We start from the raw sequence: 23,308 nt of genomic DNA, 5'->3' as shown, positions 1-23,308 counted from the left end.
CTCCTTGTGTCGGTGTCAGTCTGAACAGCCTGACTACATTTCAAGACACTTCTGTACAGCATAAAGTGAAATTTAAAGGCTTAACTAGGTTAATTAGGTTAACTAGGCAGGTTAAGGTAATTAGGCAAGTTATTGAATACAATGGTTTGTTCTATAGATCATCGAAAAAATATATAGCTTAAAGGGGCTAATAATTTTGACACTAAAATGTTTTTAAAAGAATTAAAAACTGCTTTTATTCTAGCCAAAATAAAAATGATGTAATCAATTTCAAGATCAAACAGCTTTGCATGGTACGATTTTCTGCTGCAACAATTTGTGTTGGAAAAGAAACTCTCATGATCTGCGTTTCATCACTGATGAGCCTGATCTTTGGAAGCACTAATATTGAATATTGAGACTGGGTCTTGAAAGTGACTGGCATAAATTACTGGTTGCCCCACTTGTTCCTGGGAGCCTTCATTAAATTTAATTTGCACACAGCATTTAATTTCGTCAACTAAAGAGAGCACAATTCACCTGACAGTTACAGTCACGATCAACACACAGACACATGCAAGCAATTACAGCCACTATACTCATTTCTAAGAAAACCCTACAAGGAAATGTTCTAACCATTTTGTGTTCGGCTCAAAACAGACACTTTTTATGCAAAACATTTGTATTTGAGAATCTGAAGCTAAACGTGCTCATGATTGACTGTCTTTAAACAATTGATGGCATCTCATCTATTCGTCTGCAGGAAATGCACTTCACTGATATCTACAGTATGTTGAAAACACTGTACCAGTTTTACTAGATTGCATAGGTGTGGTAAAAAATATATATATAAATATGTACTAAAGGTCAAGCACTTGCTTTTCTTTTTAAATAATGCTTCTTATATTTCACTTTTGTTTTTGTGGAAATGGTACATTTTTAGAGCATTCTTTAATAAAGAGAAAGGACAAAATACCTCAAGTTATTTGAAACAAATGTCCTGTATATAAAATGGTGTTAATTCAACATGTATTTTCTGAATAGCATTATATTTTGTAGATTAAGATTTTTTAAATATTGGACTTTTGCATTATTAGTAAGGTTTAAAAAAATGGCAAAAATGACCATGCTTTCTAATAAACAAAATACGTCAATAATAAATAAATGATAAAAACAATACATATTATTTAATAAATAACGCAAGTGTTCTAGTAGACAACTAAATAAGCATCCCAGCAAAACTTAAAGAAAAGTTTGAGTAGAAAAATCAGCATATTAGTATGATTTCTGAAGGATCATGTGACTAAAACCTGGAGAGATGATGCTCAAAGTTTTGCATCACATGAATAAATGAGAAAAGAGGTGATTTAAAGTGTAATGCACATTGCTTTTGTTGGTTTGACAGCTTCTATTGTTCTCCTTATTTTAAGTGGATTCAAATTGAGAATTTAATGTTAATGTACTGAACATGTAATCATATTTGCAGTACTGCTGTTTCTGAGCAATTAAATCTTCAGTTTTGGTCAGCATAATTGACAATTAAGAAACGATAACATTAAAAGCATTCTTAAATTATTCTCTTATATATAAATAGAAGGTATGTGAGGGCCGATATAGTCAATAATTCAACATACTGTGCTTAAGAACATGCACAATATCGATAACGTGGGCACTTTGAAATGCTGTCAACAATTATGTATTGTTTAAACCTCAAACTCTAAAGAAATTATGATAATCAAATCTGAGCTTTCAAGTTAAGGAACCAACCATCATTATGCAAATACATACTGGAACATTACAAATTGTGAGCAAGAAAAACAGGTTGGTCAACTCTCTGGTTTTAATGGTGCCAGAGTACATGTGACTGCGTTACCCCTATGCTAAAAATCTTTCAGATGGGGTGCTAGTGGCTGGAATGCACAAGAAAAGCACGAGTACCTTCACATGTTGTGTCTAAAAGCAAGTAAAAAGCACACGTGCGTGGTTTCCTTTTCCATTTTCAATGTGCTTTGTGCTCGCGCTTCCCTATAGGTGACCACCATCCATTTTCTCAGAGGATGACGAAGGAACAAACCATTGCTGCAGCTCCGATACAAGTTTTACGTATGGAGAAAATGAAAAAGCACTGCAGTGTTCTACCGCTACTACTAAAATGTGATTATTCCATACATAGTGTGAAGCTGATTTGTTAGTTCTAGTCATGTGAATTGCGGTGCGCTTGCATCAATAGGAAAGATTGAGTTGTTTTTAACTAGGTGCCCCTGGAAAATTTGTGCCACACCAGTGCACACCATGTGCGCGTTAGTCCCTATTTGCATGCAAAATTCATGTTAATCCATTGGAAACAAAAAACTTGCATAGTCTCTGAGCTTACTGGTGGTCAGCCAGCCACATTTTAATAAAACTATAACAGTATTGAACTGGAAGAGCCCTCAGCCATCCTCGCATGTACAGTGGCTGAAAGATGTTTTGTATTTTGTAAAACTGGAGAAGATTAGATACTCCCTTTTTAGTGACATAACACAACATTTGTTAAAATTTGGAATGCCCTTTTTTCTTAGTTAAAACTCTCCAGCTGGATCTAGACTGATCACCCTTGCTAGCCCATGACAATAATAATACATCAGTTTGTAATCTTTCATAACTCGAAACATTGAGATTATTGCAAAAATATAGACATCTGCCCCACATTATTAGTTTTATTTGGTTTTATTTTATTAATATTTTAGTTTATTTATTATTAGTTTTTTGTATTTATAATTTTTTCTATTATAATTTTTATAAGGGTTGTTTGATATGTTTGTAAAATGTTAAATTAATCATAAAAAAATCTATAACGGTTCATACCAAACTATTTATTTATTTATTTTAAAATAGATAATGACAATGGTGTACCATCGATAATTACAGATAGCATTTTATTGCCCAGCCCTAGTCTTATTACAAACACATGCTGCAAATTTCACAATATACACTTTTAACTAACAAAAGATGCCTTTAAACATACCTCATGCCAGCTCAAGGGTGGAGGTAAATATGTGTATAATCTGTATATCCTGCATTTTGTGTTCTGACAATTTTCAAAAATGTTTTACTCAGACTGGCCTGATTTTTAGTGGGAATTTACATAAAAACGAGGAAACAATGGTGTCTGAGGCTCACGTTGTGGCCATTTCCATTATCTGAACTCTTATTATTCAGCTACGGATAGGTATATCCGAGTTTTCATTCTATGGCAAAATTAAAAGTACATCAATTGTGAGGAAATGAAGAACAAACAAACAATTTCATTAATCTGTTCTTCATCTAGACCACTGAAAATTAGGTCTGTAATCAGATTAAAAATGCCACTGTTTCAAAATACACATAGTTTCCATGTGTGGCATAAATTAATGCAAGTCCACAAAATTTTTGTGTTTGAGAATATAGTGTATAAATCAAATTGACAGTTTGGAAAAGACAAGCTGAGGTATAGAAAAGGGCTGTGAAAACTTGCATCCCATGGAAAACACAAAACAAATGCACTGATAAAAGTCTTGTTGCTCATCCAAAAATTAGGAACAACAAATGATAGCTTGACGTCTAGTTGATCATTTGGTATCGGAAGTGGCTTATATGAAAGGCAAAGGCCTCTAGATTACGCTTATTTTACCACAATAAAATATGATCATGGCTTGATTTTTAATAATTTAATAATGACAGTAATGACTCAAATCCCTTATTAATAAAGGCATCTGGAATGAGAAAGAAAGTGTTCTTGCAGGACTCCCAGAGTTCATCAAGCTTCTTTGAATTTATTCCCAATGCCTCCATCTTACAACAGACATGCTAAATAATGCTCATATCTGGTGACTGGGCTGGCCAATTCTTGAACACCTTGACCTTCTTTACTTTCAGAAACTTTGATGTGGAGGCTGAAGTCTGAGAAGGAGCGCTATCCTGCTGAAGAATTTGCCCTCTCCTGTGGTTTTGTAATGTAATAAGCAGCACAAATGTCTTGAAACCTCAGGCTGTTGATGTTGCCATCTACTCTGCAGATCCCACACTGAATGCAACCACAAAACTTGACTGATTTCTGTGAGAATTTTGAGTCTATGCAGGTTCCAATAGAAGTTATGCAGTATTTGTGACGATTGGGATGCCGTTCAACAGAAGATTCATTGGAAAAATCTACCTTGTGCCACTTTTACAAATGATCAACTAAAAGTCAGGCTATTATTTGTTACTCTTTCAACGGGTACAAGATTTTAAACGGTGACTAGATGGTTGTCAGGTAGTGTACAGTTAGAAAAACATAAAAATAAGTCCAAGTCCAAGTTTAATGAAAATTCAAATACTCCATTTCAAAAAGTTCCTCAGCTTTAACATGGATTTTAAAAATAATAATTCTAATCATATCTGCATTTGTAATCTTTGAATGATGAAGCATTTCTTTAGACCTGCTATTTTGCCATGGTACATCAACTTAAAACAGGTTTCCTTCACATGAATTGTAATCAGGCCATCTTTTGACTCAGTTGCACAACTCTTACTCAAGCTCTTGTGTGAAATGTGTTTACACACGAAAGCAAAGAGACGTGTTGCATAAGTGCTTGCTAATAACCCTCCACAGCTATCCACAAGCCACTGCCACCTTTCAGACAAAAACAAAAAAACAGATAGATAAATCGTACTGTTTGTAAATCTAGGGCACCGTCATATTGACTGACAATAGTAATGCCTGACTGCTCCAAATCCTTCTGTTTTCATTTTAATTGACTTTTTTACTAAACACAGAAGCAGAAAGAGCACAGGGAAACCATACTCAATTAAAAATACCATTACTTTACAAAAAAAGTAGCATGAGAAACAGTATATTTTGCAAATACCACTAAAAGTAGATTTCTAAAAGATCTCATGAGTAGTGCTGTGAAAATAACTTCACCTTATATCCTCTAAAATAAAAACATCATACATCAGTGTCATTTATGTTTATGGGTGCAAGCTTTTAAATAAATGGATAAGAAATATAAACAATTAATAAAATAAAAATGTAAGATTCCTTTATTTCTTATCTTTTGGGATTTCCTCACAGTAATCTCTAGAATTTACAGAAAATGTATTTCTATTCAGAGAAACCACATCAAACCTTGAAGCAGATGAGCTACAGCAGCAGAAGTAGATAAACCAGTAACTCATAATGGCTTAAAACAAGAAACTGAAGCTACAATTCACAGAGACTCGCCACAATTAGTCAGCAGAAAACGATAAAAAGATTGTCCCTCCGACATATAGATGTTTGGGTCAAAATTTGGCTATAAAATGAAAGCACTGTTTAATCCTGCCTTGTATAAGCTGCAGATTAGACAGCTGGTGGCGTAGTGGTGTGGAGGATATTTTCTTGGTTTACTTTGAGCCAACCTGAGTGTTGTTGCTGACCATGTCTATTCCTCTTTGCACACATTTATCCATCTTGTGAAGCTACTTCCAGCAGAAGAGAAAACATCTGAAACTCAAATGTCCTCCACAGTCCTCAGATCTCAAAGGGTTCCCACTGGTCATGGAATTTCTGGAATATCATGGAATTTTAAATGTGGAAGTTGTATTGCAGACATTGAAAGTCAGGATATTCTCATTAAAAATTTTACTCCCCATTTATCAAAATTTACCGTAAAATAACGGACATTAAATTACAGAAATTTATTGTAAAATACCGGACATTAAATTACAGAAATTTACCGTAAAATAACGGACATTAAATTACAGAAATTTACCGTAAAAAACCGGACATTAAATTACAGAAATTTACTGTAAAATAACAGACATTAAATTACAGAAATTTACAGTAAAATAACGGACATTAAATTACAGAAATTTACCAAAAAATACCGGACATTAAATTACAGAAATTTACCGTAAAATACCGGACATTAAATTACAGAAATTTACTGTAAAATAACAGACATTAAATTACAGAAATTTACTGTAAAGTAACAAACATTAAATTACAGAAATTTACTGTAAAGTAACAAACATTAAATTACAGAAATTTACAGTAAAATAACGGACATTAAATTACAGAAATTTACTGTAAAATAACAGACATTAAATTACAGAAATTTATGGTAAAATAACGGACATTAAATTACAGACATTTACTGTAAAATAACGAACATTAAATTACAGAAATTTACTGTAAAATAACAGACATTAAATTACAGAAATTTACGGTAAAATAACGAACATTAAATTACAGACATTTACTGTAAAATAACGGCCATTAAATTACAGAAATTTACTGTAAAATAACAGACATTAAATTACAGAAATTTAAGGTAAAATAACGAACATTAAATGAAAGAAATTTACTGTAAAATAGCGGACATTAAATTACAGAAATTTGTTGTAAAATAACGGACATTAAATTAGAGAAGTTTCCTTAAATTTAAATTTCTGGTAAATTTCTGTAATTGAACTTCTGTTATTTTACAGTAAATTTCTGTAATTTAATGGCCGTTATTTTTCTTTTTTGGCACCCCAGCTGCCAGAAATAAACTGTAAAATTATGGATTTTTTTCCAGTGCAGGAAGAGTCAGGATATTTGACACTGTGCAAAGAGTGTGAAACCTGATCTTAGTCCAATAGCGTAGCTATGGGATGAGATGGAACAAGATTCACATCATGGACATGCAGCCCCCCCAAAAAAATCTGCTGTAACGACTTAATATCATGATGTCAATGTAGAAGAAAATCTTGAATCAATGCCATGAAGAATGAGGTAGAAAAAAAAATCACGATACTAGTAGTGAGAAAATAATATTGGTCCGTGCACAATATGCGACCACTAAAGACCATTTCAAAGCTTATTTTTGAAATATTTATCATGACAATTTTTGATGTAAAAGAAACACAGCTGTAGATGAAATAGTATCGCTTAAATTATAGATCTGTCCAAGGCTAACTTTTGAGGACTTGAGCTGTATTAAAAAAAAGTTATGCAGCAGATATTTCGCAAGAAATTCAGGGAAATCCTTGCATCATATCAGTCCTTGCCAATGAGAAAGTGGCCTTTGCCTTTATACAGTGCTTTTACACAAACATCACCACTAGAGTTTTTTAAAAAACTGAAGATTACCAGAAACAGTGTCAACATGCTGAAGAAAGACTAAGGGCAAAAAGCGTGACGGAGGTTAGCTGAGGGTTGTTTTGAAATGGCTAGAAGAAGCTGGTAAGTGTTACACATTGCATTCCAAGAAACCAGAGAGGCAGTCAAGAAAAGGCGTCAGAGTCAAACATGTGCAAGAGTTCCTGGAAAAGCTACACAATCCCTGCAGGCTCTAATCTAATCTTGTCCAAACTGACAGAGCCTAAAAACGCATTGACAAGCCAAAATTAGTGTTCATTGGTGCTACTTTCAAATAACCTGTGTATTTTAACAGCAATGATGGACATCAAATAACATGTTTGTTTTATGATTTTAACCTTTTTGTGTTGCTTTGGGCTTGTTGGTAACTGTCCATCATAAGAGCCCAATTCCTGGGAAGAGACACATTTCTTTGAATATGCAAATTATGTGCCTTTGTTCATGAAACACAAACAGAACTTGGTTGAGTAATCTGTATTTAAATAGCGAGTTTTGAATGTGAGTTTCACTTTTTACAAACAAAAAAGTTATTTTGATGGACCCCTTTAGACATTCTGTTTACTGTAAGTAACTTTGCAACAATACTGTATGTGAATTAACTCCCATTAAGGTGGGTTGCATAAATAAGAGTTAAGCTTAAAGGTGCTATGTACAGTGCATCCAGAAAGTATTCATAGCGCTTCACTTTTTCCACATTTTTTTACTTTACAGCCTAATTCCAAAATGGATTAAATTCATTCATTTAAATTAATAATATCATCACACGTACATCCGTATTCACAGCCTTTGCTCAATATTTTGCTGATGCACCTTTGGAAGCAATTACAGTCTCAGGTCTTTTTGAATGTGATGCACACCTTGGCACACCTGTCTTTGGGAATTTTTGCCCATTCCTCTTTGTAGTACTTCTCAAGCTCTTTCAGGTTGGATGGGAAGCGACGGTGTACAGCCATTTTCAGATCTCTCTAGAGATGTTCAATAGGATTTAGATCTGGGTTCTAGCTGGGCCACTCAAGGACATTCAACGAGTTGCTATGAAGCCACTCCATTGATATTTTGGCGGTGTGCTTTGGGTCATTGTACTGCTGGAAGATGAACAGTCTGAGGTCAAGAGCACTCTGAAGCAGGTTTTCATTCAGGATGTCTCTGCACATTGCTGCATTCATCTTTTCCTCTATCCTGACTAGTCTTCCAGTTCCTGCTGCTGAAAAACATCCCCACAGCATGATGCCAACACCACGATGCTTCACTGTAGGGATGGTATTAGCCTGGTGATGGGCGGTGCCTGGTTTTCTCCAAACGTAATGCATTTACTCCAAAGAGTTAAATTTTAGTCTCATCAGACCAGAAAATTTAGTTTTTTATGGTCTGAGAATCCTTCAGATGTCTTTTGGCAAATTCCAGGCAGGGAGTGACTTCCGTCTGACCACTCTACTATACAGGCCTGATTGGTGGATTGCTGCACAGATTGTCCTTCTGTAAGGTTTTCCTCTCTCCACAGAAGAACGCTGGAGCTCAGACAGAGTAACTATCGGGTTGTTGATCACCTCCCTGACTAAGGCCCTTTTCCCCTAATCACTCGCTTTGACATGCACTGTCAACCCAGGGACCTTTTATAGAATTTACCACAGGTGAACTTCAATTAAGCTGCTGCAACATCTCAAGAATGATCAGTGGAAGCAGGAAGTAGCTCAGCTCAGCAAAGGCTGTGAATACTGATGTACACGTGATTCTTCAGGTTTTTTATTTTTAATAAATTTTCAACAATTTCAAAAAATCTTTTTTACATCACAAATCTCCTCTCTAAACAACCTTAAATACTCTGTAATGTATAACCGTGTATATATATATATATATATATATATATATATATATATATATATATATATATATATATATATATATATATATATATATATAAAGTAATAATTCAAAGGTAGTGTTTAAACAACCAATATATGTAAAAAAACAAATCAAATGCACCTGGTCTATAAGTCAAATTTAAATCAATGCAACATCTACCGATCAATATGGGAAAAATAATTGTTCATCAGGAAAACTGGCCAAAATAATGCCTTTTAAAAATATATTAGCATCTGTATTTTGCAATGTTACTTATAAATAAATATTGTTCATATTTGGCTTTTCTAGCACAGATGTTGCATTTTATTGTTCATCTGTTCTCTTCATAAATACATAAATGCGTCATCTATTCTTCTGGTCCTGTAACCCTGTAAGGTCAATCAAAATGAAGTGTTAGCAGAAATGAAGCAGAACATTTTCTAATATGCTAATGATGCAGCAGGAGTTGCTGACAGTAAACAGACTGTCGAAAGAGGACAATCAAAAATAAGTGTTATCAGATATTACGCAGACAGTAGCTGTCATGTAGTAGCAAAATTACAGTAGACAATCTAAATAAATGGTTATCAACATATTTGAAGAACAATTAACAGAAAATCATTCTGCTTCTGTTTAATAACTAAACAAGAAAATAACTACCTATTGTAAAAACGTGGTTTTATATATATAATGACTGTGCACATTTTCATATTTGAATATCCTTAATTCTGCAATACCACACAAACCCACGTTTCCCAGAAAATGATATGATGCAAGCTTGTCTTTCAACACCATGAGAAAATAAAAGGTAAACACGGTTATACTAAAACACTCCACCCCCATTTAGCTGGTAATGCCGTTTTTCACAATACTTAACAGGTGTGTCGGTGATGTCACATGTCGCACAAACAAAAACACACGTCTCACATGGGCGCTCCTGTTACAGAAGGCCTAAATTCCAGCAGCCCGGGGTGACCTTCTGTTCCTCCTCACTGCCCATGTAACCCAGTCATTCCCAGCACAGGAACTATGAGCCACTGGGAAAATAAGCAAGCCAAGTCATCTGGAACTTATTATAAGGTAGCTTCACTGTGGATTTTGTGACTCGTTTAAGGCCAAGATCAGCTAAAAATCAAACTCATGTCGTTCGAAATCCCTAAAGCCTCCTTTCCACTGCACACGACAGACCGGAAGTCAATAATTTCCAATGTAGAGTAGCCTGGAAGCTGCATGGAGTTTCGATCATCTCTGCGTGCTGAAAATTCGGATCCGAATTGAGCTGTGGACACGTTGAAATATTTGAACTGAGACTAGAACGTATGCGACCGGCCGACTGAATGTATTTCAGTGTTGTCCAAGCAGGTCTGTGTGTGTGAGATAAGAAACAGTAGCTTTTTTTTTTTCTTTTTTTTTTTAATCAGAAAAAAGTCTATATTAAAAAACATTTAAAAAACAATTTTTTTTTTATATTGTCTCCACATTCCCTAAATTTTTTTTATGAGTTTCTGCTGTGCATTCATTCAATCATGGTGAACTCAGGGAGAGTAAAGACTCTTGCTTTTGCACTCCTTTATTTCAGACACTGCGTGAATCAGCTTCCCTCCCATGGTGCACGGCAAAACGTAATATTCTGTGCGAATTTTCAAATAAAAATGTTTAATTACCAATAATTACCATAATTATGATAAGTAGCCCAAACTGTCTGTCAACAAATTTAGATTTGTACATCTGAGCACCCGTTCATGCAGATCCGCCATTAGCGCATGCACATGCATTCATGTCTACACGAGAGAGAGTGACCGGTAAAAATAAATGCTGAATCAAAACTTCACAATCCTGAGAGAATATTGGAGGAGGAATGACACTATGGCTGAAGCATTTCTGTTAGACAGGTGTAATGTAATATTTTAAAACTATTTAAGTCACGCAAACAAAGTCCCTTTAAGGCAAGTCTTTTCAATTGGCGGCCATCTTTGAAGCGCCTCTCGGGCAGTATAGTCGGGCATTCTGTTTAAATGGGGAAACATCAAATTCTTTAGTTAAATTCTATCTAAACGTTCAAATAAAACAAAATCTGCAGAAACTTAAGTCTGGTCTAAGCCCCTCCCCCGGAGTAAAGTCAGTCTATAGCGATCGTACTATAGCTCCTGTACTAGAAGGCGGGCTTTACTCGCCACATAGCAATCGATGATTGCCTCCTGTACTAGTAGGCAGAGCTTTATTCACCATTTTGACCATATTCCCCATTCAAAAAGATACGAGTGACATGTCTTGTGTATTCTATGTTCTTTGACGCAAAGCTGATGTAGATTGTGTTGTTTTATTTAGTTATATACACAGAAGTGTTGTTCAGCCACTGAAATCTTCCAGTGAAAGATTAATGAAAATTAAAATTTTCAATTTCATTAGGTCCTTTTACAGCATCAATAATGTAGATTTTTATTAAGCTTAACAGTAAGACAGAAGTAGTCGGTGCCAATAGCCTAGTGGTTAGTGCGTCGACACATAGCACCGAAGTGCTCGCAGCGACCCGAGTTCGATTCTCGTCTCGAGGTCCTTTGCTGATCTTTCCCCTATCTCTGCTCCCCACACTTTCCTGTCTCTACATCTCCACTGTCCTATCAATAAAGGTGAAAACCCCTAAAAAATAATTATTAAAAAAAAACAGTAAGACAGAAGTAAACAGCGCTATTCCGCCTAGCCTGCTTTACTGGGGTGAAGTTGCTTCACATCACATTGGTTCTTTTTGGAAAAATGACAACCTGTGACCCGCTTCCTAAATTGTTTACCATGCTACTTTGAATATTTGGTCCGAAACAACATGTCAGTATGGCTTACTAATAAATGTAATTCTTGCTTGCTGCCGGGCAACCACTAAGCATACAGTAGTCACTTTAGGACAAAGCGGGTGAGAGAATGAGACCAGGGATCCTTGTATGCATGAAATATAGCATATAAAGACAAGTTTTGCTTGCTAACTACACAACTGAAAATGTGCTAGATATAATACAGATTTTAATTGGGAATTGTAGTGTTATAAAGGACTATAAAGATTTGTAACTGGCAAATGACATGAAGTAGTAAGTTAAACTACTAACCGGTAACTAAAGATATAATGCTAACCGGTTAGCATTTTGATCAAAGACAGCATCTCTAAAATATATCAGATTAAAAAGTTATATTTAGAAGAGCCCTTATGAAATAATTAACCCAAATCTCCTTTAATGCAACACTTTTATACTTGTTAAGGCCATACTAGGGCTCGGCGATGACAAAAATCTCATATTACAACTGAAGTAATCTCATATTCTGATAACGATATGTCAGAATATATATTGTTACTAACCCTATGCCTATAAGGGCAAATGTTTAAATAAAAAATAAACAAATGATTATTATAAAATAATATATAAAATGCAAAAAGTAAAAATTGTGCGTTCAAGATTCCAACTTTCTAACGTTGCTGCTATTTATGTATGATATTATGACATTTATGCATCACCATAATGGCATGTATTATTCGGTATCGGATCGGTAGAGCTACCCATCGATGAATTTGCTTTTCAGTGTTTGCTCTCAGTAATGATTTTAAACCACACTTAATTGAGCTAAACTGAACTGAACTTAAACACTAAAAGCTGAACTACTCTGTTCCAATTACTATGACCATTTATGTGAAGCTGCTTTGACACATCTACATTGTAAAAGCGCTATACAAATAAAGCTGAATTGACTTGAATTAATATTGCGTTCACGATATTCTACTTAAAAAATATTTGCGTAAACAATGTATTTTAACAATAGAACATTAGACTAATAGTAACAATAGAAGTCAATAGCCGCATTTCCACTATCAGGCCAGTGCGAGCCAGGGCTTATATCGGGCCAGGCCGGGCCCAAGGTATTCGGCGGGCCGAAAAAGGCCGGCCGCTGGCCCCAAGAAAGCCCCGCTTTGGCCCGATTAGGCCCCGGAAGTGACAGTGGAAACGCCACTGGCCTTGGCTCGCCCTGGCTCACTCGCTTTAGTGGAAACGCGGCTAATAAAAACAATAGACATTTTATTTTATATATACAGTTGAAGTTAGAAATATTAGCCCCCCTGTTTATTTTTCCCCCAATTTCTGTTTAACGGAGAGCAGATTTTTTTTTCAACATATTTCTAAACATAGTTAACTCATTTCTAATAACGGATTTATTTTATCTTTGCCATGATGACAGTACATAATATTTGACTAGATATTTTTCAAGACACTTCTATACAGCTTACAGTGACATTTAAAGGTCTTAATTAGGTTAATTAGGTTAACTAGGCAGGTTAGAGTAATCAGGCAAGTTATTGTATAATGATGGTTTGTTCTGTAGACGATCGAGCTTTAAGCTCGATAAAAATAGCTTTAAGGGGCTAATAATTTTGTCCTAAAAAATAGCTTTTAAAAAATTTAAGCTTTTATTCTAGCCAAAATAAAACAAATAAGACTTTCTCCAGAAGAAAAAAATATTATCAGACATACTGTAAAAATTTCCTTGCTCTGTTAAACATCATTTGGGAAATATTTAATAAAAAAAAAGAAAATTTAAAGGGGGGGCTAATAACTCTGACTTCAACAGTATATATTGATATATATTGTCACATCCCTGGGTCAGACTATATGTATGGATCAGTAATAAACACAGACATTAAAGCCTTTGCAAGTCCTTCTAAAGAATCTGGGCCAGACTAACTAAAGCACCGAGGTACTGGGAAATGGGTCAGCGGATCTGTTATTAACTCACTCAAACATGTTTATTATAAGGCACGACTTTATTTACTCTACAGTTAATCAGTAAGGATTAGATATTACATTATTGCTGATAGATAAGCTTGACAATGATAGCAATTACTTTATTTGTACACCAGCTACACAGTAAAAATGCTGGGATCCACTAAATTCCTTCATGTAGTCCCAACTCATTTTATAAACTTTACAAACTAAAGCAGACTGAATTTAAAACAATCATGTTGTCCCCAAAAAAATATCAAAAATTGTGTCGTTTCAGCTCATTTTAACTAATTACTTTGAACAAGCAGAAATCTTTGTAGATTGACTTACACTTAATATTAAACTTTGCTTGTAAGAATATGCACATTTTCAAAATTAACTAGTCATGCCAGCAAATAATAAGTGATTAGCCTAATTTAAAAAAGCCCATCATAAATAGGGTGGTTTTACAAACATTTATGACTTATGGATAAAAATAGAAAATGCAAACTGCTTCACACACATATAAACAGATACATATGCTCTTTGAAGCACTACAGCTTAAAATATATCAACTCAAGGAAGAAATATCTAGATGATCTTCTCTGGCTACTAGTCATGTAGATGACACCTGGTCCTCTATTTCTGACCAGCTAAATAATGTGACCAACAGTCAATTTGCAACAATTTCAATACATAAGAAAAAAATAAAAGCAAATATGCTTTACAGAAAAAAATCCTTATATGGTAATGCAAATGACCTTTGGAAATTTAAATTGCATTGTGATTTAATTAGCAAGAGAAAAGCAGAGGTGCTGTTTCATTATGCAATCACACAACTAAAATAGATTTGAATTAAAACACTGTACATCACATCTTTATATGGACAAATGTGTCTTTGTCAGCAGTGATAATTACAAACCTCACACATAGGGTTGCAGCTGGAAGGGCATCCGCTGTGTAAAACATATGCTGGATAAGATTATTAAAGGGACTAAACTGAAAAGAAATGAATGAATGAATGAATGAATGAATAAATATATATTAGCCCCCCTTTGATTTCTTTTTTTCTTTTTTCCCAAATGATGTTTAACAGAGCAAGGAAATTTTCACAGTAAGTCTGATAATATTTTTTCTTCTGGATAAAGTCTTATTTGTTTTATTTTGGCTAGAATAAAAGCAGTTTTTAATTTTTTAAAAGACATTTAAGGTCAAAATTATTAGCCTCTTTAAGCTATTTTTTTTCGATAGTCTACAGAACAAACCTTTGTTATACAATAACTTGCCTAATTACCCTAACCTGCCTAGCTGACCTAATTAACCTAGTTAAGCCTTTAACTGTCACATTAAGCTGTATAGAAGTGTCTTGAAGAATATCTAGTCAAATATTATTTACTGTCATCAAAAATTATATAAATCAGTTATTAGAAATGAGTTATTAAAACTATTATGTTTGGAAATGTGCTGAAAAAATCTTCTCTTCGTTAAACAAAAATTTGAGGAAAAAAATAAACAGGTGGGCCAATAATTCAGTGGGGCTAATAATTCTGACTTCAACTGTGTATGTATATTCATTAATTTATTCTAAAATGCTAAATTCTAAACTGCTTTTATTCTAGCAAAAATAAAACAAAAACTTTTTCTCCAGAAGAAAAAATATTATCAGACATACTGTGAAAAAATTGCTCTGTTAAACATAATTTGGGAAATATTAAAAAAATAAAATAAATCAAAGGGGTGCTAATAATTCTGACTTCAACTGCATATATTTTTTTATTATTAAATGCAACCCACACATTTCAGAGACATTTTTGACTCATCATGAAATTGGGTCAATAGGAAATTAAATATGAAAGGAACGTGGATGTTGTGATAAGATGATTGACAGGGCACATAACTAAGCAACAGAACATGAGGAAGCAGCTTTTCCCTAAAGCATACATACTCTATTACACACTCAAAAGTATGTATATGTACATTTGTTTAACAAAAAGTATATACATAGAAGTAATATAAGTAGGCAAAGTGAAAGCAACATATTATTTGCATGGATGTGTTTCTTTGAATCTCAAAATGATGGCACGTACTGACTTATTATAATCAAAAATACCTTATTAATCACACAAGAGGACAGTTTCAGCTTAAAAAAATCTTCTTTACAGTTCTACTAAAGAAAAACTGACCTAAATCTTGGATGGCCTAAGGGTGAGTAAACTGACAGGAAGAATTTTTGGGTGAACTTTAATTTATATCATAAATACCCTTAAATAAATCAGCACATTCCCAAAAAAGAGCCCCTCGTGACTATTGGAGCAATTATGAAAACATTAATACATTATATACTTGAATTAAAATTGCACTTTCACCCTCATTGAATATCTGATTTCTGCTCCAAACCAGAAGTCCTGACTTTCTTGTTTTATAAATCTAGCTGAGTGTGATATAGGTTGTTTGTGATCATGTGATTCTGGTGACGCACAGAATTCCGAAATATGCCATATTTCAAAACAGATATACAGTGCACCCGGGAAGTATTCATAGAGCTTCACTTTTTCCACAATTTTTTTTTTTTTTCAGCCTTATTCCAAAAAGGATTAAATTCCTTTATTTTCTCAAAGTTGTACACACAATACCCCATAATGACAATGTGAAAAAAGAGTGTTTAAAATTGTTGCAAATTTATTAAAAATAAAACATGCACATCAGCTTTCGCAGCCTTTGCCTTGAGCTCAGGTACATTCTGTTTCCACTGATCATTCTTGAGATGTTTCAGCAGCTTAATTGGAGTTCAGCTGTGGAAAATCAGTTGATTGGACATGATTTGAAAAGGCGTACACCTGTCCCAGGGTTGACAGTGCATGTCAAAGCACAAACCAAGCATGAAGACAAAGGAATTGTCTGTAGACCTCCAAGACGGGATTGTCTCGAGGCACAATGGGGAAGGTTACAGAAACATTTCTGCTGCTCTGATAGTTCCAAAGAGCACAGCGGCCTCCATCATCCGTAAGTGGAAGATGTTTGGAAACACCAGGACTCTTCCTAGAGCTGGCCGGCGATCTAAACAGAGTGATCGAGGGAGAAGGGCCTTAGTCAAAGAGGCGATCAATAACCCGATGGTCACTCTGTCTGAGCTCCAGATGATTCATCAGAAAAATCTACCTTCTGCCACTTCTCCAAATGATCAACTAGAAGTTAGGTTATTATTTGTTGCTCTTCGATGACAAGACTTTTGTCAGGTAGTGTATTTGAGAAAATGTTTACAATAAGATCCCTTTTCCTTTGTTTTTCAGTCAGTATCTTGAACTTTTCCCCTTTATGAGCAACAGATTTTAAAACACTATAAAACATTCTCGCTATTTCTCGATTTAAACAATTTTAAGCAAAGCAAAACATGAACATTTTGAAGCAATTCCTAAATAGAAGAATCACTTCTTTCCTTCCATTTGTGCATCGGTAATGACGTCATGTTTGAACAACCTACTGAGGAAGATCATCTCACCCTCCGAGACTGCAAGGAAGGGACTTTCACAAGGTCTCACTTTTATTTTAGTTCAAACTAAACGAAACCAAACCATTTCCAACATTCTTCAAATTTATTGGCATTCTAGAGAATACAATTGTACACGTTTACAACCCTGAGTTTGGGTAAATGAGAACAACATTTTCATTTTGGGATGAACAATCCACAAGAAACAGCCCTGTCTACTGAAAGCTGGACATTTGTATTCTGGTATAAGCAGTATAACAATCTCCACTGACAGGATCATGTGCAGATTAAGTCAGAATTATTAGTCCCCCTTTGAATTTTTATTTCTTTTTTAAATATTTCCCAAATGATGTTTAACAGATCAAGAAAATTTTCACGGTATGTCTGAAAATATTTTTTCTTCTGGAGAAAGTATTATTTGTTTTATTTAAGCTAAAATAAAAGCCGATTTACTTTTTTTTAAAGGCATTTTAAGGTTAAAATTATTAGCTCCTTTAAGCTATTTTTTTTGATAGTCTACTGAAAAAAGTGTTGCATGCAGAACTGTTGCAAACATTTTATTTCTGTGGAATTTAAACAAATTTAATAACATTTAACTTAATTTCTTTGTTTAAATTTAACACAAATAAATAGTTTACAACCACTTATCATAAAAAATTTAGTAAATCCAAGGAATCATCTTTGAATATTTTTTTCCAGTGTACAGAACAAACCACCGTTATACAATAACTTGCCTAATTACCCTAACCTAATTAAGCCTTTAAATTTCACTTTAAGCTGTATAGAAGTGTCTTGAAAAATATCTAGTCAAATATTATTTACTGTCTTTATGGCAAAGATAAAATAAATCACTTATTAGAAATGAGTTATTAAAACTATAATTAGAAATGTGTTGAATAATTCTGAATTCATCTGTATTATTATGTTGATATGAGTTGACTTCCAGTGTAAAAATAAGAGGCTCTGTGGAAAAAAAAAAAGAAAAGCACCACACGTTTTAAAGTATAAAATCTCAAAGAAAATCTAAATCCTGGTCCTCCTTGACCCAACTGGCATATTCATTTGTGCCGAAAGCATGTGGCCATGAGATTGGTCAGTCCACAGTGTGAAAACTCTGCAGCATAACACTTGCTATTCTGACCCCACCACGGGCTGAGTCATTGGAAAAGAGCTTCATGCAGAGAAGAGGCTGGTATGAATAAGCCAGACAATTCCAAATACTCCTAATTTAATACCGCCAACTGGAAATGTTACTTCTTTTAAGGCTATTCAAGGAGCGCTCCGATGACTCATGTGGAAGACTGCAGTGCCCTTTGAGGTTTTGCAATTTTCCAAAAGCGACCAGCAATCCCTCTTTGATAATGAAAGAGGGAATTAAATAATTAACTCGGCCAGATTTATTGAAGTGAAGAGGGCAGGCCGTGCCATTGGCTAGGAAAAGCCAAGAAGCTCTTTCAAGTGGTTGTGACATGAAAAAGATTGCAAGTAAATGAACCCCAAATCTTTTCTTTTCGGCTCATGTGATTCATATCTGTTTTCTCATGCATATATAAACAGTATAAACCACTTGAAATCTTGCATTTTCAATTCTGCTTCTCCAAAGATGTTTTAAAATGCCACCTCAGTCTGAACAGCCACATTGTAATTCATTGACTCTTATGTAGACTTCTAGACTCAGAAATAAGCAGTCACTAAGGCAGTACCCTTTCAAAAGGTGAACACTGCATTACAATCAAGTTTGGAAAAGTTTATTAGTTACCATACCTTTATTAATTACTAATAACTTGAATTAGACAGTAACTAATAGTTTTAAACAGTTAAAGTTGTTATATACAAAAACAGTTTATAACCTACAGGCCCAATCCCAATTCCACCCCTTAGCCCAGGGGTAGGGAGCCACATGTGGCTCTTAGACCATAGATATGTGGCTCTCCAGCTGCCTCCCTTCAATAAAAAAATTAAACCTGTCACTAAAAATCAGTTTCCTTTTAAAAATACAATTAAAATCACTTTTGATAGTATATTTTTACAGCAAAATTAATAATAAAAGGACGTTTCAACCAATATGCGTGTGCAGCGCTGTGGATTAACTTGAATCGCGACACCAATATAGGGCATGCAACTTACATTTCTATCGTAACATGCACACGTAAATTCAAACAACATTCATAAGTGTTGATGCCGAAAAGAACGAATTTCTGTAAATTGTCCTTGATTAATACATGGAACTGCTCAACATGTGATACTACTCCTTGTTTTGCGCGGTCCCATGAAGGGGTAGGGGTGTCCCAATTCTCTTTAGCACATGTTTTAATATATTCATAACTGCGTTTGTGTTTTACCGTTATGTTAAAGTAAAAAAAACGCAAAATTTCGCTATCTATAATCCCTAATCATAACTCCTCTACAGCAGTCCCACAACATTCTGACACTCAATTACCCTGTCAGAAAAGTCTAGTGGCTGCGGAATGAGCTTTTTACAGTGTCTGCTGTAATGTTAATGTTGTTTTTGTCGTGTTTAAATAGATGAATATAGCCACTGTGTAAATGCTCAGTATAGTTATGATCTTATTGCCACATTAGATTGTTATGATAACATAATATGCCTTCATTTATTTCCTGAAGATAAATGCTAAAAAATAAAACAACTGGAATAACTACAGCAGTTGCGATCGTCTCATCTTATATAAATCATGAAATCTCGATGACATATGATGATGTTTGCAGGTGCTGTAGTGCTGTCCCATTTCTTAGGGGTAAATTTTGAAGCCCTTCCCCTTCACACTCGGTTTTAAGGGCCAAGGGGAAGTGGTAGAAAAAAAGAATTGGGATTGGGCCATAGAATAGAGGTGATATACAGTAGGGGACATAAGTATTCAACACTTCTCAATTTTTCTCAGCCAACACTATTTTTTTCTAAAGGTGTTGTTGAATTGAACAGCCAAAAAACATATATGAAAAGAAAACAAATATAATTAGTTTACTAATTAAGATGTGTAATAAAATTAAATTAAATGCTCAAAAAGTAAGAACACATGAAGTGAGGTGTAGAAAGGCAGTGAAGGCCCAGACAGCAGCTGAAATCTCTCAGTAGTTCTTCAGCAAACCTCTGCCCTTTGTGTAAATTAGGTGCAGTATAGGTGATTGTCTTCAGAAACATTTTTTGTTGTGCTGGTTGAAAGTCTTTTCACATTCCAATAGTAATGATTAAATTATTAAGTAAATTATCTAACTGTATTTATTTATATGTATTTTTATATTCAGGCATAAAACTAAAAATGTTATTCCAATTAAATATTGTCAGGCCGACAAATAACCTGTAAATTACTACAGGTATCTTAAACTGTCAGTCAACAAATTTAAATTTGAATTTCTGCGCAGCCTCTTTAAGCAAACAGATGCGTCATTAACGCGCACACATGAAGCACGCATCTATTGCTGAGAGAGAGACGTCATCCTACAAACTCCGCATCAAACTTCTTTCTGAAAGACCAATGTGGCCTTGTATGCATGAAAAGAAAGATTGTTTCTAAAGGGCTCCTGCCAAAAATGCAGAATCAAAACTTTTCCAAACCCTAAATCAATATCGGAATTACTTTTGACGTTACTTTTTTGGTGATGACTTAAAGATGCCTCTCATATGGAGACTGAAGTCAAAGAAATTGTTTGGAGTGTAAAAATGTATATGGTTTTGTGGGTCTCTTCTATCAAATCTGATCTTTATTTTGTATTTTCTATTGGATTCGAATCAGGTAATTGACTGGGCCATTCCACAGCTTGATTTACATTCTCTAAAAGCATTTGAGAGTTTCGTAGGCTGTGTCTTGGATAATGGTCTTGCTGAAATGTCCACCCTGATTTCATCTTCATCCTTTTGCTAATGTATAGCTGATAATAATTTATACTGAGAAAGGAAAGAGGATTGCTGAAGAACTACTGAGAGATTTCAGCTGCTGCCTGGGCTTTTACTGCCTTTCCACACCTCCCTTTCTTCATGTGTTCAATACTTTTTTCTTGCGCATTTCATTTTATTACACTTCATTTGTAAACTAATTAAATTTGTTTTCTTTTTATATATGGATTTCACTGTTTTTTTATCAACATCTAGTGAAAATTTCAAGTCAACAGCACCTTTAGAAATATGTTTTTGAGGAAAAATGGCGACGTGTTGAATGGTTATTTCTCTTACTGCATATTCAGATTGCAGTAGAAAAAAACAAGCCACACCCACTGATTTCTCATTTAATATTTCCTTTCTCTATGAACTGCATCACAACACGTGGGGGAAAAAACAGTTGCAGCTTCTGGTTCATGCAGACTTTAAGGTATAAGGTAAAGCTTTTCTTTAAGGTAGAGCTTTTGTACTTGCATTTCTATGAGTGTAAGTCACTCATTTGACGTGCATTAACTCTTCTGTGAATGTCAAGGAATATTCAGGATTTGTTAAACCCAGATTAAAATGATATCTTTTCGTTGATTTATATGTATGCAGTTAAGATAAATAAAAAAAGCACAATAACTTCTCTTTCAGGTTTCCAACATAATAAAATAATAATTTTGGGGGGTTTTGGGTTAGCCTTTTTAGATTTGGATGAAGTCAGATATAGAAAGTGTAGAATTAGATGTCCAACCTAGATCCACAAATGAGAGGTTCACCTCAGGTCAGTAAGGAAACTGGTTCAGGAAAAGCACGTCGCCAAATCAAAAAGACAAAAAAATGTCTTGTGTTGACGTCTTAGCTCTTTTTCCAGGGACTCTTGGGCTGGTTGGGTGCGAGCCAGCGCTCTGGTGACCTATTTTCATCCTGAAGAGAGAAACCCTCTGGCTGCAAGTCAAGCCCAGGGTGATAACCTTACTGGCTGTCTGGACGGAGATTAAACTCAAACAAAAGCTACTTTGCAAGTCAACCAGATGTAAGGGATCCAAGCAAGCTGAAAAACACTGCCACTGGTTTTGCTCTCACCCAAACAAACAATTCATCTATGACAAGTCTGCATGTTGCTGGAGTGTCTTGCAACATTTTAAGCTTCAAAAGTATCTGGACTCTTCAAGAAACAGTCCTTTAATTAATTTTACCACGTAGACAATAGAGTTTTACCATGTTTGAATCCACTTAGCCTATCTCTGGGTCTTAGCCTTAGCCTATAGTGCAGAATGTAACTACAGAAAAGTAAAGTTTAAACAGGAAAACTTTCAAAACTTTTTTTTTTGAGCAAGATGATTCAAGGATTTATGCTAAGCTAAGCTAAAAGTGCTCCTGCCAGAACTGGGGATCAGCTGAATGGACACATTATACCACAAAGTAATGATATAACAGATCACTACCTCTCACTATAACAGCTCTGTTTACCTGAAATTAGCAGATCTGCACAGATATATCGCCCTGGTAGAACCATCGTCCCGTCTACTAAAGATGAATTTACGAATATCTGTTAAACCTTCTGCACCATTTTATACTTCATTAAACATTACACTAAAACAAAATATTCTAGAGTACTTCAAAATCATAAAATGGGAAGAGCTAGACAAACTTAATATGTCCAAACCAGCATTTACTGTATGTTACACCCAATTCTAACTAAATTACTGAAAGAGTTGCTACCTAAAGTAGGAGAATCTGGTGGGGCACTAAGGCACGCATGCCTCCCACCAGTGCACTCCCACCAGTGTCGATATACAGCCATAACGCACTGCTACGAGTGTGATATTGCGTTTATACAACAGTTTGACGATATAATTGATATAATTTTAAATATAAAAACAAAATCAAACATGGAAAGTCTCAAAAACCCTTTTGTATGAGGAACTACTTTCTTCCGCATTGGATTCAAATATATATGACTGTTAAAATCTCAAAAAGTGTGTTTTGGTGTTTCGTGACCCTTTTGCTTTGACCCAAAAATTTATTTAAACACCCTCAAGTGGTTCCAAACCTATTTCAGTTTCCTTTTTCTGTTGTACATAAAAGATTACGTTTAAAAATGTTAGAAACCCGTAACCACTGACTTTTATGGTAGGAAAAACAAACATTATAGAAGTCAATGGTTACAGGTTTCCTGCATTTTTTTTTAAATAATTTACTTTGTGTTTAACAGAAAAAAGAAAGTTAGACAGGTTTGTAACAAATGAAGGATGAGT

General features: G+C 34.6%; 1 protein-coding gene and 1 long non-coding RNA gene across 3 annotated transcripts in view; one reads left to right on the top strand and one right to left on the bottom strand.

The window, feature by feature from the left end:
* Positions 1 to 4,980, top strand: part of LOC141376294 (uncharacterized) — a 72,442-nt gene extending 67,462 nt beyond the window's left edge. The window contains exon 5 of the long non-coding RNA XR_015500799.1: positions 3,877 to 4,980. This is a non-coding gene — a long non-coding RNA (uncharacterized LOC141376294). The remainder of the gene's footprint in view (positions 1 to 3,876) is intronic.
* auh (AU RNA binding methylglutaconyl-CoA hydratase) overlaps positions 1 to 23,308 on the bottom strand; it is a 53,550-nt gene that overhangs the window by 16,973 nt on the left and 13,269 nt on the right.

This window comes from Danio rerio, chromosome 10 (assembly GCF_052040795.2).
Source record: "Danio rerio strain M-AB ecotype USA chromosome 10, GRCz13ab, whole genome shotgun sequence".
NCBI classification, from domain to species: domain Eukaryota; kingdom Metazoa; phylum Chordata; class Actinopteri; order Cypriniformes; family Danionidae; genus Danio; species Danio rerio.
The sequence above is the reverse complement of the archived record's forward strand: the minus strand, read 5'-3'. Positions and strand labels throughout refer to the sequence as shown.